Here is an 18,673-nt window from a genome sequence, read left to right on the forward strand (position 1 = left end):
TGACTGTTAAAAAGTTGAATTGCTTGAATAGTTTATCACAGAAATTCAAGAAACTTTATTTCAAAATATTCACAAGGCTAAATACTCTTTTTATTTTTGAAGTTTTTTTTTTTTTAACATGTATAAATAATGCCCTGGAAGAATAACAGGGAATATGCCTACCTGTTGTTAAAGATTTCTTGGTTGAGCCAGATGGAACAATTCTCTAGTTGACTTCTTTGGTTCCTCATACAGCAGAAAGACAGAAAGAGAAAAATTATTTTTATGATAGTGGTATTTAGTATCTCATCTCCTTTGCCCACTTTTTGTACTTTGCCATGGTAAATCTTGGTCTTCAGAAAAAAAAAAATCCAAAACATATCTATTAAAGACTAAATAAAATAATTCTCTTAGAACTTTTAAAACTTAGCTGAGAGTTTTGAGAGACTTGAATGAAGAGAAATATGTATCTGGAATATTTTAAATATGCCAGTTTCTGCTGATTTATGGGTTTAAGGTCATTTAAATAAAAATTGCAATGGGATTATTCTTGGGACTTAATTCCATTTTTTAAAGTTGATTTATTGTAGACTTGTACCTTGCATTACATTGTGCCTTTCTCTGCAGGAAGATTATAAGAACCCATACTTTCTGGATTTAGAGAGTAAAATAGAAGTACAGAAAGCATTCTAGAAGCCAGCTATGTTTCTTTTTCCTGAGCCTGCAATCTGCAATGTTCCAGAGTAAAAGAATCCAGAACAGATGCAGCCAACCCTGGATAGACATGTGGTATGAGCAAGAAATGAACCTTGGCTATTGTAAACCTCTGACATCAATAGAAATATCTATCATGATTTCCTTTGGTAGACTTGAGAGATAGGCACTGAACATCAGAATTGTGAGCCCTTGCAATTGGAGAGAGAAAAAAAAAAGACTAAAAGCAGCAGATTAATTAGCCATGGTGGCTGGTCTTTGCAATGGCAGCCAGACAATCTAGCAGGGGTTCTCAACCTGTGGGTCGCGACCCCTTTGGCGGTCGAACGACCCTTTCACAGGGGTCGCCTAAGACCATCCTGCATATCAGATATTTACATTACGATTCATAACAGTAGCAACATTACAGTTATGAAGTAGCAATGAAAATAATTTTATGGTTGGGTCACAACATGAGGAACTGAATTTAAAGGGCCAGAAGGTTGAGAACTACTGATAGTGCAAATTTAACTGCGGTTCGGCTGGCATTGTTATCCCCCAAGATGCAATGTGGTGGAAGAAGTCAAAATGATACCCAAGACTTGAAATTCAATGGAGGGCAGGAGTATGTTCTAGGCAACCTACACATTCAAAATAAGACTAGTGCTAGTCAAAGTAATGTAGGATAGTTAGAGTTAACCTGACATAAGGACCTTGAAGACTACATGGTTAATCTTAGTGCTTGGATTTAGTTAACAAAAATAATGCTGGATAATAACAGCTGGTGGGCTGAAGACGCTAACGGACTAAGTCCTCATTGCTTTTGGCTGGGGATGATAGGCCTGAGCCTATGTAGATAGCCTCAGAATTCCTGGAGGGAAATCATTGACACATGTTAATAGTAAGAGGAAATAGCAGGGGAAAGATTTCACATTTCCCAAAGGTACTATAATAAGAGACTTGAACTACATTAGCTTACTTAATATTGGTAAATGTGGAATACATGTCATTATTATTATTTTCATATAATGGATGTGATAAAATTCAGAATGTTAGGTAGTAGCATAACTAATATTTGCAACTCAGTATGTCATGACTTTGAAAGACATACTTGGACCCATACCATGATGCATCCACCTCCCATATTATATTGAGAGGGGCCAAAGGTGAATGTTCTCAACATAATTTTGCTTAATGTTATTTGACTACAGAGATTGGCTGAACGGTTGTTGGAGAGTCTGTAGTGCTTTATGGCATTACAATGAGTGGATTACTGAACCCTGTGTATGGACAGTCATCTCGATGCAGAGCACAATAGTCTGTATTGCATGCCCTTCGGTGAATTCAGAGAGACGGCTTCTTTGTCATCGAGGTGGGAGGCAAACTGGATGAATGCACAGATTGCCCTCTAACCTGTCCTCTCAAAACTGCAATATGTATTCATGGAATTAGGATCGAACCTGTCACTATGAAGAAAAATGATGAAAACCTATAGATCCTTGTAAAGGAGCTTCAGAACTTACGTTACAGTGAAACTATGCATGGTTCTTTGAAGGCATTAAGCTGCACAAGAGTATGCTGATAACAAATGTGAAAGGAGGACGGCCAGGTGTACACAAGGAGATTGAAATGCCGCTTACAGGAACAGATGACTTCAAAGGGATTAAATTAAGACATAAAAAGCAGAGGCATTGGTGCTGCTCAGGTTGCTGGTAGAAGTTGTGAAAGTTTCCTTCAGTAATGGGTCAGCCTGAATGTAGCTTAAGCTGTTACTGGCAAATTGGATACTAATAATCACTGTTTGTTGGAGCGGTGGCTCAGATGTTAGTGAATGACTTCTGTATCAGTAAATACCCAGGAGGCTCTCAAGTTCCATCCCCTTGCTGGTTTGCCAAGAGGTTGGCAATTGGTTAAGCTTTCTTTAGTTGGTATATGCATGCTTAATATTTATACAGAGATTTGCCCAAAATATTACAAGGAAAAAGTCCCTCAAATCAAATCAAAGCTATGGGGCGGCAGAACAATAAAAGTTATAGAATCACACCTTAGTGCAATTAATATTTATGGAGTACTGATTATATACTAAGCACTAGAGTAATTGCTAGGCAACAATAACTCATGCCCTTGTCGATCTTCGAGTCTACTTTTATCAAATAACCACATACATAAATGTAAGACTGCGACTATGGCAAGGACAGTGAAGAAGAGATAAGAGTGCTTATAGGACCATTTAAAATTGACCTCATCAGGTGATTAGAGAAGGTGTCCCTAATGAAACAATTTTCCTTCTTGAATCTCCTGAAGGGTGAGTTAGTGTTAACTAAGAGAAAAAGTTTACCCACCGGGGGGCATGATATGTGCAAAGGTTTCTTGAGACAGCAGGGAGCAGAGTAGAGAGCTTAGTATAGAAAGAGGCTAGAGAGTAGGTAGAGACCAAACAATGTCACGGCCATATTTTTGAGTTATACGACCCAACATAGTTGCCACTAACTAATGTGATAGTTTAAATCTATACTAATAAAAGGATAATATGCTAATTAGACCAGACGTCTTCCAGATGACTTTCTGGATGTCCTTCTTGACAAAGCTGGGCCTGGGACAAGCTGCCCACCCCCCGGGTCCCAGGTGCTAGTGCCTGCGGCTGTGGCCCAGGAGAGGGACAAGCCGCCGGCCCCATGATGCCCAGTGCCAGTGACTACAGCTGTGGCCTGGGAAAGGTACAAGCCGCCCACCCCACGGTCCCAGGTGCCTGCGGCTATGGCCAACCCGGGCGAAGCCGGCCTGGGTCCCGGGTGCTTGCAGCCAGAGGAGGGAATCCTGGGTCCTGGGTGTGGGGCAGAGGCAGAGGCAGTTAGGGGCAATTAGGACAATAGGGGAGCAGTTAGGGGCGATCAGGCAGACAGGCAGAGGTGGTTAGGGGCGATTAGGCAGGCAGGCAGGTGAGCGGTTAGGAGCCAGCGGTCCTGGATTGCGAGAGGCATGTCCAACTGCTGCTTTAGGTCCGACCCCACAGGGGTTAGGCCTAAACCGGCAGTCAGACATTCCTCGAGGGGTCCCAGATTAAAGAGGGTGCAGGCCAGGCTGAGGGACCCCACCCCCATGAACGAATCTCGTGCACTGGGCCTCTAGTATGGATATAAAGTGATTGAAATTAAATAAAAAATTTATTTCCTCAGTTGAACTAGCCACATTTCAGGTGCTCAATTGCCACTGTGGCTAGTAGTTACTGTATTGGAAAGTTCAGAAAACATTTCTATTACTGCAGAAAGTTCTACTGTATTACAGTGTTGGAAATTAGCTTTATTCCAGGAGTGACAGGAAGTCACAGAAGGATTTTCTTCAACATTGCAGTATGGAGTGATGTGATCAGAAGAACCATTTTGGGAAGAACTTGATGGCGATAGAATGGGGACTAGTTTGCCTGGGGGGAAAAATCAAATTGTATTTAAGTAGGCCACTTAAAATGCTATTGTAGAACTAAGAGAAAGGTTATAATAGATGCAGATGAGAAAAATGGACAGAGTTGTATGAATTTAGGAGCTAAAATAGACAAGAATTAGTGATGAATTAAATTTAGGAATTGAAGGAGACATTTTTGGCTTTCAAAGTTTCTTGATGGTGGTTTTATTCATTGACAGGAGGGACAGTGGAATAGGGTCTGATCTATAGAGAGGGTGCTTTATGCGAAGTTCCTGGGCAATCCAAGAAGTCAAGAGGCAACAGGATATAAACCTTCCTTTCATACTTCTCAGCCATCCCACAACTTGTTCTTTTAACAGACTATGCAGCTTAGAGCAAGGCTCTGTGGTGTGATAGAGCTACATTTAGGTCACACACCTTATAAAAACTGGACATTTAATTGACTGGAAAGGTAGCAGACTCATATTCTGAGTGCTGAATGGGATGCCATAGACCCCACAATGTACTTTCATTATTTTCTGGATATAAAGACCAAATGCTGAAGAGTTTCCCTGATTTGTTGGTTAATGGCAGAGAAAGTTCTGTTTCTGCAACTATTTTTTCTGCTTACACCATGTTACTTCCCCAGGGTGAGAAAAGTCAGACTTTTCTGGTCTAAAACTTTTGTAGTAAGCAGTTGTATGAGAAATATCTGTGGAATTGCCTAGCCCAAAGGCAGGCAGCATAGAAGTCTGCTTTGTCATCAAGGAGGGAAGATGCTCACTAGGGTTCTTGGCACAACTTTAAAGGTATATTTCTTCAACATTTCTTGATCCTATAGCGGTATATTTTGATGCTATCTGTAAGTTGCTCAAAGAATTTTAAAGCAGTTTTAAATTTTCTTAGCCACAAAGAACTTGTCAAAGACTGCTGAACAGCTATGAAAATGTGGAAACAAACACTCCTGGTGAATGAATAAGCTCACCAATTTGGAACAGGTTTCAAAAGACAAAACTCAGCATTTCTTGTTGAGGTAATATATCCCTGCTGTTTCATTCAGTTCTCTCATTCTCTTGCTTTATTTATTATTTCCATCTGCTTAGGTAGACTCTAAATTTCCATTATATCCCAATATTTTGTTAGGGTGAGTGTAAAATAAAATTTACTTACCTGAATAACTAATTCATTACAAATATAATTAAGAAAGATTAATCATATGTAAAACAAATTTTTGCAAACTTATTTTAAAGGGGGATGATGACATACACCCAATTTAAAGCAAATATTTTCAGTTTAAAATATCGGGTTTTTTATTCCATATCTTGATAGGAAATAGAATCTTTAGTGTATATTAAAACAAAATAAAGTCGCGATTAATCCTTGCATTTAAGTAAGTACCCAAAACATTTGATGCTTTTTTCTAAGTAAGCTGCTTAACAATCTGGTGACATACAAAAAACAATGCCACTTCTTTTAACTACTTAAAATATAAAATGTGGCAAAGTGAGTTTGTAATATCTGATAAGAATTTAATTGGTAAGAGCTGAGAAAGGCGTTAATGGTTTCTGTTGAATATTAATCAATTAAGCATAACTATAGAAACACATATTATGGCATCAGTACTGAAAATATATGTATGTCAGTTGTGACTGAATATTATTCTACAGCCATAAATATTTCCTTATCCTTTAGGACTCTTGAAATAAATGATTAGTGGTTAATGTTAACATGACTGAGAATGACTGCTATGCCTCCATTGCTGACAAATTTGATCATCCCCAAATATTTTATCTATCACAAATATGAAGGCTAGAATTCACATTTCTGTTTTAACTACTACATTAAAAGATAATTTGAAATTTTCAAAAATTAAACTTTGGAAAAATAATTTCAACCTTAATAAGACAAGTAAATTTAGAAGTGATAGTTCTTGTTTCTTATTATTCTTAGCATGGCATATATTACAGAGGGTCCCACCCCAAAAAAAGAAAGTCAAGTTCTTGGAGTATAAGGTAATAAATGCTATATCCTGTTACTTTCATTATATATTTTACAAATTTGATGTAAATGAGGAAAATGTACTCATGGAAGTCACTATTATGTCGGTTGTATATTAACTTGACCTTTACCAAGGAAATATGCTTTGAAAAGTAGAAATGAACCTAGCTAGGTAATAGACATTAGTCATTAACATTAACTAAATTTTCAGGTAAACAATAAATCTCTTGACTCTATAGCTAGGAGTTAATTCAGTAGAGTGGTTATCATCAACTCCAAGCCTTTTGGGTTTTTAATTGTTCTATTCAAATGAAAAGCTTTATGTATGCCAGCTTTTGTTACCACCCAATTAATTCTCAAAACCAATTAAGATAAAATCATACATAATAATCTTCTACTTATTACTAAGGGTATACAATTTGCCTCCATCACTTAGTTTTTTGACCCACCATTGACCACCCCTGATTATTGGAACTCCGGTACTCTCTGCTTCTTTGCTTATTAGCATTAACAGACATTTGGAAAGAGACACCCACTTCAATTTCATATAGACATTGCACATTCTCTATAATTTTAATAGCTCCATAATTGCTTGTCTTTGAAGATCTGACTTCAGATTATTTGGTTTTTTAACATCACTCTTGCTTGAGAACATGATACTAACCCAATATGATGTAATTAACATGGCTGTTGGCTGGTTATCACTGTTGTTCATATAAAATTTCTGAGAATGTAAACCTATATATTAGAAGAAACATTTTTATTTAAGTTTGTAAAATCAAGTGTGTAAATTATATTTCTGATTAATTTTTATTTGGACAGTTGACTATTGTGTTCCTCACTTTGGATAACATTCATACATTTTTAGACACCCAATTAAGTCTTTTTTTATTGTAGAGTATTATAGTATTAGAAAAAATGTTATAAATTCTATTTGATTATATTTTTCCATAAACATAATTTATAATTATATAAATTTAAATTTACTGCAACATCATTGTGAAGTTTAATGCTAAGATATTTTTGTCCTCTGGATTTAAAAATAATTAATAAAGTTTATGTCAAGAAATTAACAGTATTCAAATGTATACTGTTAATTCAAATTTATGCTTCATCAATATAAGTAAATTCAGTTATTTTAAATTAATATATATTTTAAAGATAAAAAAGTAATGAATTTGTGTTTGTGCAAAACTCTGGGGTAAATCATAAATATTATTAGCTCCATGAAATTAATTTGTTGGCTTAACACATAAAATGTCAATAAATTAATTCATTTTATATCCATGTTTATATTGCTTCACTAGTGAGATATTTCTGAGTTCTGATTACATGTGCATATAAAACATCCCATGTATCTAATAAGCTTTGACAGTAGCAATGACAGTAGCAATAGTCTAAACCAGTAGCAATGACAGTAGCAATAGTCTAAATCAGTGATTTTAATAGGAAATTGAAACATTTCCGTAATTTTATGAAAGAGGTTGGTTTAAGAAAGGAGAATTAAAGATGTAGCTTGACTTTGAAACGTCCTCTTTGAAGCTATCATATATTTTCTTCATGTTGCATACATAATGTTCTCATAATTTTAGTATTATAATTGTAAAGAAAAATATTAATTTGATCAAATGTTGATAAAAAACTACAATTCTTGTTCTAGCTCTAATTTAAATACCGCAGGTAAAGTTTGATTAGATGTCAATGTCTCTAGCCACCAATCATGCAAAGATTGAAGGACCAGGCACAAAATTGGTGAAGAAATTAGTCAAGGGTTGGAGGCAGAGTAAAGTCACCCAGTCTTGGAATTAATAGGATATGCAGTTAAAGAACAGGTTAAAATAACAGAACCTATGACCAAAGGCAGCCTCTATTTTCTCAAAGATTTAGGCATATGTTTAGAAATGAAGAACTAGGTGTGGTTGAAGGAGAAGAGGATGGAAGTGGAGATATTTAAAATGTAAAGGTGCTTGTGGGCAAACACTCTCAGGTAATAAACTACTTCCTTAACTTTATGCAAATACTGGTATTTGTTTTAAAAATGCATATTCTGACAGACTGATGAATTCATCTCAATTGGTTAAAAAAAAAAGAAAGAAGTCAGTTAGACTATGCTGTTTTTTGTTTGTTTGTTTGTGTGTTATTTTGTACTGAAACTGCCAGCTGTCCTCAAAGTCTTGAGTTGATAAGTAGGAAGTTAAACAGCTTAAAAGAAATTCAGGTATTGTTTCTTAACTCAAAGTGAAGATAAAATATGAAACAGAATATCAATGATATCAACAGAAACAGCAATCATAAAACAATTTGAGACAGCTGGGAATGAATTCTGTAATAGAAATCTGGAACTCCATCATAACTGACTTTTATCTACATTTGATTTAACTTTGATCAACTCAGAAGAGGCATCGTTTTAAAGTAAATTTTATCTGTATTTGCAACCAATTTTTCACCTGGCTACATTTCACTTACAAAGACATTAATACATTTTTAAAATAATGTTTTTGATAAGAAAATGACCCTCGTGGTTTTGTTTCCTTTATAGAGTAAGAACACACATGCCTTTGCCCACAGTTGCCATTTTTTAAAGCCTTCCTATTTAGCACTGGAAATGAAGGAGTCTCTTTTCCTCTATCGTGGTTTGGTTTTATAACTTTGATACTCTATTGGCTCCAGTTTAACTAAAAAAGATTGAGAATTCAATACTCAATAGAGATGCTGAAAAAAAGCATCCTTCTGGTAATGCTACCTTATCTACATTACAGAATTCTTCACAATAAAATAATAAAGTATATTTAATGAATTTATGACACTGTGTGGTTTAGGTTATTTTCCTGTGATAAAGGGGAGTTGGAAAACTCCCATTTCCCTCATACTCAATTGACAGATAATAGTGCCTGAGAAATTAAGAATAGTGTTTTCAACTGCATGCTTTTAGAGAGGTACCTATAGAATCAGACATTTGTTCGATATACCTTCACTGAGAATCTACCAGGACCTAGAACTCCTAAGTCAGTGGTCGGCAAACTGCGGCCCCTTGAGTGTGGCTCTTCCACAAAATACTATGTGCAGGCGCTTACGTACAGTGCGATTGAAACTTCGTGGCCACACTCAAGGGGCCAAAGAGCCACATGTGGCTCGCGAGCCGCAGTTTGCCGACCACTGTTAAGCTATAAGCTACATGAGAGTAGGCACTGTGCTAATTCACTTTTCTTCTTTTTTTATTTTTTTCTCATCGCCATTTATCCCCTCTTACCCTCTTCCATCTCACTCCATCCCCCCTCCAATCACCATACTTTTGTCTCTGTCCATGAGTTCTTTCTCTTTATTGCTCAATCTCTCCACCCTCCCAACAAGCTGCCCCCCTGTACTCCAGAAATTTAAACAGATTTGGTAATAAGAAATAAATGCTGACACATATGCAGGTCTCAAATGGTGAAGAAATGGTTTTGCATGCTGAACTTGGAGACTGGTCTTATTCTTTAGAAGTTAGGGAATGTGGAAGGACTCTGTAAGCAGATATGCTAATGTTTACCACATGAAGGATGGGATATAATGTGTCATTTCTAACATAGAAATGTTTGTTAGGAGACATTGGCATTATCTTGGTAGAGGTAATAACATTGTGAACAAGAGTAGCCACAGTGAGAGTGATGAAGACCGATTTGAGAAATATTTTTTGTAAAAACTAGACAAGATTGAGTAACCATCCTCCTTTACCCAACTTTGGAGAATTAACATACCTCCAAATCTTGGTCTTTGGTTCCTTTTTTTAAGGCACACAATGATGACTCCAGTTCTATATCTATCTCCGTTCTCTCTTCTGAGATCTAAGACTTATAAACACTTTCTTCTCCACTTGTGTTTCTAAGGAATCTCCATGGTCAAATGATTATTTTCCTGTGTTCCTTATTTTAGAATGTAGCCCCATCATATGACTGTGTCTCAAGCCAGAAATCAGAAACACCCTTGAAATATTATTCTTGTCTGTCATTTCTAACTTATTATGTCTTTACCTTTCTCTGGAGCTACCCTAGTCTCGGACCCCATCACCTTTCAACAATTGCAGGAGTTTTTAAATTGGGTTTTCCAAGTCTATTCTTAGTTACCTGTCAATCTAATCTGTGTAATGTATTTGCCATAATCTTTTCAAAATGTTCTAATGTGTTTTCTTCTTCTCAACGTGAATTTTTTAGTGACTTAATTATTTTATGATGAACTTTGGTATCCTTAATATGATCTTTAACATGTTATGTAATCTGGCCCCTGTCAAACTCGCCTGCCTCCTCTTAGACCATTCTATCTTGTGCTTTTTATTTCTCTGCTAAACTAGCTATTTTTTAGTTTCTCCAGAAATTTATATGTTCTCTTACCAAAGGACATTTTCACATACTATTTCCTCTCTCTCAAACATTAGCTCATCAGGACTCTGCCAACACCTTCCCCTTCCTCCCCCACTAGAGAGGTAATAAACAGCTGTAAGGTTTCATAGTTACTAATGCATTTTGATTTATAGAACTGATTACAGTTAGAATTTATATATTGGTGTAATTTCTCCATTAATGTCTTGCTTCCTCACTAGAATGAAGACAACGTACGTGTTTTTTGCTCAGCAAAATATCTTTAGATTCTGATACAATTAATAATATGTAATACGTTCTTTTAGTGAATATTTGCCAATTGGATGACAATGATCAATTAGAATAGAGTAAGCAAAAATTTCAATATATACCAAAAATTCTTAGAAAACAGAGTATACTTTCAGACTCATCTGTGCATATGCTCACAAAGTCAAATATACATTTATATGTATATTATAATTCAAGTTGAAAATACTTTTTGATAAATGACTGGAAATAGAAGAATAAGCCATATTGCAGTGTCAAATACTCTTTAACCTTTCTTTGGGTTATGCTTTAGAAAACAATGCTAATCAGAGAATATCTTGGATTTCACCATAAAAGAAATAAAACAGAGCTTTGTGAGATTCTATTATATCTAAATTCAATATGTGGTTTTAAGAAATTGCTCTAAAGAGTTTTTGAAAGGTTACCACATGGAGGCCAAATAATTGGTGAAATAAAATACTATAACGTACGCAATAAAAATTGTTTTGTTGACCTTCTTGAATCTATTACTCATGGAGTAGTGAGCAAATCTTGTTAAAGGCCTTTGTGAGGAAAACTTTCTTCTTTAAATTCATTTACTAACCGCCTGTCCCAGTAGGGTAACACAATAAAACCATTTCCTGGGAAGTCAATGTAAATTGAAAAGAACCAGAGACCTGGTCTCCCACCAATTGCTTTATGACTGGGGAAATGAGAAGGACCTAAAGACTAGAAAATTTATACTTTATCCAGCTCTCATGTTTTATATTTCTGTTCATTTTAAATAGAGGCATGTTTTCCTTTTCTATGTGAGGGTATAGATGTGAACTAAAACACAAGGAAAATGATAATTTCAAAACAGATAACAGTGAATACATAACTGAGAAAATGTCACAAGACACATACACTTACCTGAATGAATTGACCTTAAGATTATTATATGTGTGCAGAGAATGGGGAGACCACCCAGGGTGGGGAAGCCATAAATATTTTTACAAAGAAGGTCAGTTTAGGCTAAGGGCTGGTAAAATTAGCAAATATAGGGAATAGTGTATCTCTTCTTCAATTAGAAATTTCTGGCAAATATTTGCTTATAACTCTATTTTAGCTTGTATCCCGTCTTCAAAATTATTAGCACCGTTACATAAATAAATAAAAACATATATTAAAATTATGGTGAAAATACACTCAAGAGGACTATTCTTAATAAGCTATCAGAAAAATATCAAGTGCCATTTTTGTCTAAGTGAGATTGGGAGGCTATTCCTCTCACAACTGTTCCTGGGATGGGGCAGCCACTCAACCACCACAGGAGATCTCTAAAGGGCATGCCAAAGAGAGACACCACCTCCCCCCAAAAGTGTCATTTTATTAGTGGGAAGAACCTGTTAAATTGCACTTAGTTTAGCTCAGAAACCCTATCCTAAAGTTCAGAAATTATACTCACTGGAATCAAAGGACAGAGACCAGGGTCAGAGCCAGAGAGAAAGCATTTGCTCCACCATCTGTGGATGAGGCAGCTCAAAACCAAGCTGCTTGCAGTGGCCTTCCTTAGGCCTGAAGAGTCCAGTTCCTGCCGCCTCACCTAAGGAAACTCAAGGAGAAATAAATGTTCCTGGTTAGACTAGGTTCTTAGTACCAAGAGACTCAAAGAATCACAGAAGGAGAGAAAATTTTTTCTGTCTTGAAAATATCTTCCCAGACACTGGAGCTTGGCTCCCTAGCTAATTGGATCTCTAGGATCAAAGTTATCCCTGTCAGGACTTCTAAGGGACTGTGGGTGGAGCTGAGCTGATTCCCCTGAGCAGTACCTTGCCCTAGCAAGAGGTTAGGCAGCAAACTGACAATAGGACTGATCGCTGCTATGAGGTTAAGGTACAGGAAATCAACTTTATTTACCTAATGGAAATCTAGGAATAGCTTCGACCAAACTCATCTCCAAGTTGATACTACTTAGTTCAAATGACAATGAAGGGCATATTTATGGCATGCTGTGTCTGGGAGGAAAAACTGAGTTAGAAACTCCTATCATAGTCAAAAGGGCTGAATATAAGGGCGCCCAGATTACAAACAGCCTCAAAACATCCAGTACAGTTTATTTTAAAAATCTCTCCTAAAAATTATAATATTTGTAAATCACCTTTTCAGGAAACTGAAGTTTTGAATATGAGCTCAAACTTTTAGTATAAAATGAAGGAAATGGTAGAAAATGTCATGTTTATGAATTCTCTACAGAAAGTCATTATTCTTTTGGCACTAATCTTGCTTCTCCCACTCCACAAAGTACACTATCATTTTATGAAATTTTTAGATGTACCACAGAGTAGATGGAAATTTTGAACATTAAAAAAAAATAAATAAATAACTGCCAAAATTTTGAAGAGGAAAGAAAACCTTCATGCTCCTAAGAAATTAATTATAATTGTTGATAACAGTGGTGAGAAAAATATGTTTCTTCCATCATTTATTCAAAGCTGCCAAAACTATATTGGAGACATTGATTAAAAAAAGTATATTTGCAATTAAAATAACCCAAAATATTTCATTTTTAGTTGTTCTCCTTTTATTTCTTGGGCAAATTCATTCCTCTTTTCAGCTTGGCTGAGCTGATTGCTTACCTTCATAATGTACTTTTTAGAATGATGTAAATGCACTTCCTTAAAACGGGGGGTGGAGGGAGATAAATGGAATTTTTTTAAAAGCCCATATACATTGGTATGTTTTGACATTCAATTCTTTACTCAAATTTATTATAGTTTTATTTCAAATTATAAGCTTTAGAACTTGGATATATGGGGAAAGGATCTGACTTACAATATGAAATAGAATGTCTCTTCTAGAGAAGTCTTCATGGGTTTCATTTTAATTAACTTGCCTTCATTTTTATTGTATTATTTGGTTTCACTTTATAGTGCCATTTAGACAGTAAACTTTTCACACATCTGCAGGGACTGATAACAATGAGTTTCATTTAAATTAAAACTATCAGTGCAATTTAAAGATACCAGTGCTGCTAAGAACATTTGCTACAATAGCATATATCAGGGTATCCTTTTTCTTTTTTAAGAAGCCTATAGAAATACTGGTGGTTGTGCTGATAATATTTTTTACTCTTTTTGTTTTAACACCACACTGTTCATATATATTAGGATTTGGATATCTTTAAGAAACTAAACAGTTCCTCTTTATTCTCAACTAATTTGTTCCAACTTCTATATGACTAAGCTAATACTGAGTTGTTTAAACAATACTGATTATTTAGATTTTTTAGATTTTAATTTGCTTTTTATTGAAAAATAAGATTTTTAATTACATTAAAATAGCATTATTTAAATGGATTTGGGCAGTAAATATATAATCAAGTAGGTACTTAGCAAAACAAAGGAAGTATATTTTCCAAAAAAAATTGAGACATAAAAGACAGATAAATAATACAAAATGCCTTGTGGGGGAAAAATAATTATCCGATTGTGGTTCCACTATTTTCAATAATGCTTTTGGAATGTTTTGATATTTAGACGACCCTTGAGTTCCCTAAGATCCCACCTCTGATTATAACCACATGTCATATTTATATTCATTTTCTCTGGCTTCCTTTAACCTTATGATTTCAAGCATATTGTTGATTTGAATATTGTCTTGGGTTTCCATCAAATCACCTCTATTCCAAAGTAGGCAAGGAATATACTTTTTACTGTTCTCATTCTCTCAATGCCACCATTGGGTTTTATAAGTTGAAAAGAGTGAAGTAAATAGATTTTATTTCATAAATATGTTGTTAACTATAACTATAAAGGACAATATTACAAGATAACAGTGGTAGGTGGAAAATATTAAAATAGCTAAAAAATAGCACCTCACTGAATGAGTTTTTAAGTTTAAAGACTATGAAACTATAAAACATATACAAATAGAAATATTAGCAACTAAAACACACAAAGTAATAAATCATAACATTCTCTTTGCACAAAATTAGAAATTTTCTAGTATTCATCCATTAAATATTTACTGAGTATCCATTATGTTCTGGTCATTATTTTTGTTGTTATTGAGTATTTTTTTTTGAGGTGTATGTATGTGAAAGAATTAGGGAAAAAATAAAGTAATATAATGGCAAAGTTCAGGTTGAAGTATTGCAATTGTAAGTAAGGTCTTTGGGAAGAACCAAAACATCTGAACATAAATTCTAAATAAGGTAAAATAGTAAGGCAAGGGGATAGCTGAATATTCAAATAAAGTATTCATTATGCAATATGGATGAAAATCAAAATATATTAGACATGGAAGAGTACCTTGTTAACAGTGACATTTTAGAGGATGCTAGAAAATAACAGGTTGTGGATAAATGAAGCAGAAAACAGGGACAACTTTCCATGTAAGAGGAACAAACCAACAGAAGTCCAGAGGGAAATGTAAGCTTGTCGGGTGGAGTGACACTTAGTCTCACGGAGTTTCACTCAGTGATCTGGTAGGTAGGAAATATAGAAGCCAAGAAGTCAAGTGACAGATCCAGAACTCATGGGAAGAAACAAGGAGGAAGTGTTGAACCTCAGACTTAACGTGGTCAGAAGGCACGCACAGCCAGTGGCAAGAATTGAAGGAGACTGGAACAGGTGGGAACCATGGCTCTCCTAAGACAGTTGATTTGCCCTCCTTTCAATGCTGAGAATTGTCTTGACCCCTCTTCCAATGCCCTGTCTTTTAAATCTTTTTGAAATATAAAAATTTTTAAGTGAACAGCTTAATGAATTTTTATTTCTGTTTTTTATTAATCCTCACTTGAGGATATTTTTACCATGATTTTTTTATAGAGAGAAGGGAGGGAGGGAAGATCCAAAGACAGAATGAGAAAAAGAGAAGATATAAGAAGCTAGGTAAAAAAAGAGAGCAAGCAAGGTTACAGAAGGAAAAAACTATCCTGTACCAAAACCTCAAAAGGTTCTCTGTACTAGTATTCTTTACATATGTACTGGATTGCTGAGGTCCAACCCCAGCAGGTCCAGGGGTTCCCAAAGGTGTAGACGGAGTCCGCGAAGAAGGAATGACACGGAGACAATGTTCAGTTGATCAGCAGCCTAGCCAGGATCTCCAGCCAAGTTCTGGTCTGGATCTCCAGCGAAGTTCTGGTTAGGATCTCCAGCCAGGTTCTGTGTCCATGTTCTCTTGCTAGGTTCTCCAGCCAGGTTCTGTAGCCATGTTCCCTTGCTAGGTTCTCCAGCCAGGTTCTGTCCAGGTTCTCCATCCAGGTTCAGTCACCAGGTTCTAGTCAGCTTCTCTTGCCATGTTCTATCCAGGTTCTGTAGCCAGGTTCTTCAGCCAGGTTCTCTCGCTAGGTTCTGTCTCTAGGTTTTGTGGCCAGTTTCTGTCCAGGATCTTTTGCCATGTTCTCTCGCTAGGTTCTGTCTCTAGGTTCTGTTGCCAGTTTCTGTCCAGGATCTTTTGCCATGTTCTCTCCAGCGAAGTTCTTCTGTCTCTAGGTTCTGTGTAGGTTCTGTCTTCTAAGTTCTGTCTTCTGTTGTCTTGTTACAACTGTATTTATACCAGTTGATTCCAGTCCTATCAATCTCTATTCCAAAGGTTAGGGCGTTTCTTATCTCCATTCCAGGGAGTAAAGATTATGTAGCTTAAGCATGATTGTTCGTAGTTAAAGTGATTAATTACCCGCCTGGCACTTAGTTAAGGGATTTTATTCCCTCCCTAACTTCAGGGGAAAATCCCTACTTGGGGAAACAACCTTTCTCAGAGAGGCAACCTTGGTTAAAACACATAGTGCCAAGAAGGTGAGCAAACATATTAAGAACAGTATGCCATATATGCCAGGTCCCTTGAAACAGCAAGGATGGACCGGCTCCCGGCACTGGATGTGTTTGCATGTTTAGGATAGATATATGGTTTTAAAAGACTAAGATATGTACCTGGATAGTTGAGAAATCTATATAATGCATACATACTTACTCACACAACAAAAATACATGTGCATCCCATGAAATATTTTTTTAATATTTGAATAACACAAGGAAATATTTTATTGTAAACAATTAATAAAAAATATTGTGTTCTGTTGGATGTGGCACATCTGGCTGTTCTAAAAAAAATGGAGAAAACTCATCCTATGCTAATTTTTATACATTCAAGTTTTTACTTAAACAATATTCCACTCTAATCTGACTACCTTAAAAATGCTGTAAGAGTGCATAAATCAAGAACTTGTAAAGAAATACTAGTTATGTTGTTTCATTTGCTCTTATTAAGATTGCAATCTTATATTCACTAATTTTCTCTGATTTGATAAAGCATATCTAATTCTGTCAAAGTTTGACTATTATAATTACTATGATTAGGAGATTTATGGAGGTTAGTAATTCTTAAGCACAGAATTTGGAATGCAGGAAATGAGCTTGACCAGGTCAAGGGATTAACAACTCAGGAACTCTATCACTTTATTTTTTAATTTTTTTAAATATATTTTTTTATTAATTTTTTACAGAGAGGAAGGGAGAGAGATAGTTAGAAACATCTATGAGAGAGAATCATCGATCAGCTGCCTCCTGCACATCTCCTACTGGGGATATGCCCGCAACCCAGGTACATGCCCTTGACCGGAATCGAACCTGGGACCTCTCAGTCCGCAGGCTGACGCTCTATCCACTGAGCCAAACTGGTTTTGGCAGGAACTCTATCACTTTATAATGAGCAATGAGGCAGTTGGGTTTTATGGATAGAATAGTTGATATGAAGAGAGTCAAGAGTCATACTTGTGACTGCTATTTTAAACACTATAATAATTTAACCACTCGATGATTTGACAGTTGCTGCCTCTCTTTGAATGGTAATAATTCTTTAAACTCTTTGAGGACTAGAATTTTGACCAAAACACATGTAAATACTTGTTACCTGACTTTTTCATAATGTGAACGTATCAGTGAGTGTCAAAAGTCTATTCCCAAAAGCTCTCTTTTCATTTTAACTCCTTTCACAAGCTATGATCCATTCAAACTACCCTCTAAAGCAGAGCCCCAGAGAGCAGAGCTGGTAACCTTCCTTTTTTCCTGATCGAAAGTAAAACCTCTAAATTCTTGGCCAAATGAGGACTTTTCTAGGGTGATTAATAAAGGGAAACAATGCTTTGATATATTATAGTTAGATCTATACAGAGAAGTGGATTTAGCCATATTATTCATTACTAGAGGCCCGGTGCACGAAATTCGTGAACGTGTGTGTGTTTGTGTGTGTGTGTGTGTGTCCCTCAGCCTGACCTGCACCCTCTCCAATCTGGGAGCCCTCAGGGGATGTCCTACTGTTGGCTTAGGCCTGCTCCCCATGGTTTTCTGCTCTCTGCGGGGCCTGCCTGCTTCACACTGCAGCAACTGCCAAGCAGGCCATGCTGGGTGCTGCCTGCAGACGTCACTTGCCTGCTCCTGGGTCACCACGGTGACAACCAAGCAGACTGTTCTGGCAGCTGCCTGCTGGGCGGGCTTGCCTGCTCTGCGGCAACAGCCAAGCAGGCTGTGTGGTGCTGGGAGCTGCCTCTTTCCTGCTGTCAGTCTCCACAGAGGTGATGAGGTTAATTTGTATACTCACTCCTGATTGGCTGGTTGACATTGTGAAGGGACGGTCAATTTGCATCTTTCTCTTTTATTAGTGTAGATTTATCCTAAATGTCCTGTGTTAAGAGAGACAAAGAGAGAGAGACTTATGTATTTAATTTATTTACCTTTAAAATGAGAAAAAAAGTGATAACAATGGATTATAAAAATCAATTTAACCATAAATTGAAGACTAAAGAGTTCCTGTGAAAATCTGCATGACTTTTAAAGAACACGGTGAATCAGATTCATTTAAATTAAACTCCAGTGACAGAGTAATAAGCCTTCTCAGTTCAGAGAAGTGCTAGCTATGGTGAAACTTGGTTTTAACAAAGGTTTGATGCTATAATCTATGGCAAAATTATAAATTAAGTGAGAGGATTTGGTGCAAAGCAAAAACCAAAGGGATGCTTAAGT

The 18,673-nt window shown here is 36.2% G+C and overlaps 1 long non-coding RNA gene across 1 annotated transcript; it reads left to right on the forward strand.

The window, feature by feature from the left end:
• Nucleotides 1-4,785: 4,785 nt before the first annotated feature.
• Nucleotides 4,786-8,043, forward strand: LOC118660277. The gene is made up of 4 exons (XR_004968859.1): nucleotides 4,786-4,880; nucleotides 4,978-5,104; nucleotides 6,022-6,083; nucleotides 7,951-8,043. It is a non-coding gene; the product is annotated as an uncharacterized LOC118660277 (long non-coding RNA).
• Nucleotides 8,044-18,673: the final 10,630 nt, after the last annotated feature.

Source organism: Myotis myotis, unplaced genomic scaffold (assembly GCF_014108235.1).
Source record: "Myotis myotis isolate mMyoMyo1 unplaced genomic scaffold, mMyoMyo1.p scaffold_m19_p_7, whole genome shotgun sequence".
In the NCBI taxonomy this organism is placed as follows: domain Eukaryota; kingdom Metazoa; phylum Chordata; class Mammalia; order Chiroptera; family Vespertilionidae; genus Myotis; species Myotis myotis.